We start from the raw sequence: 533 nt of genomic DNA, 5'->3' as shown, positions 1-533 counted from the left end.
ATGTTAACTGGTGATGCCGTTGGTATTGCAAAGGAAACCTGTCGTCAATTGGGATTAGGAACCAACATTTACAATGCCGAAAGACTTGGTCTTTCTGGTGGTGGTGACATGCCAGGTTCAGAGATTGCTGATTTTGTTGAAAACGCCGATGGATTCGCTGAAGTGTTCCCTCAACACAAATATAATGTTGTTGAAATCTTGCAAAACCGTGGATACTTAGTTGCCATGACTGGTGACGGTGTTAATGATGCTCCATCGTTGAAGAAGGCTGACACTGGTATTGCTGTCGAAGGTGCTTCGGATGCTGCCAGATCTGCCGCCGATATTGTTTTCTTAGCTCCTGGATTATCTGCCATTATCGATGCCATCAAAACCTCCAGACAAATTTTCCACAGAATGTATGCCTATGTTGTGTACCGTATTGCGTTGTCGTTGCATTTGGAAATCTTCTTGGGTTTGTGGATTGCCATTCTTGATAGATCATTGAGTATTGATTTGGTTGTCTTTATTGCCATCTTTGCTGATGTTGCTAC

This window comes from Ascoidea rubescens (genome assembly GCF_001661345.1).
Source record: "Ascoidea rubescens DSM 1968 unplaced genomic scaffold ASCRUscaffold_9, whole genome shotgun sequence".
NCBI lineage: Eukaryota > Fungi > Ascomycota > Saccharomycetes > Ascoideales > Ascoideaceae > Ascoidea > Ascoidea rubescens.
The sequence above is the reverse complement of the archived record's forward strand: the minus strand, read 5'-3'. Positions refer to the sequence as shown.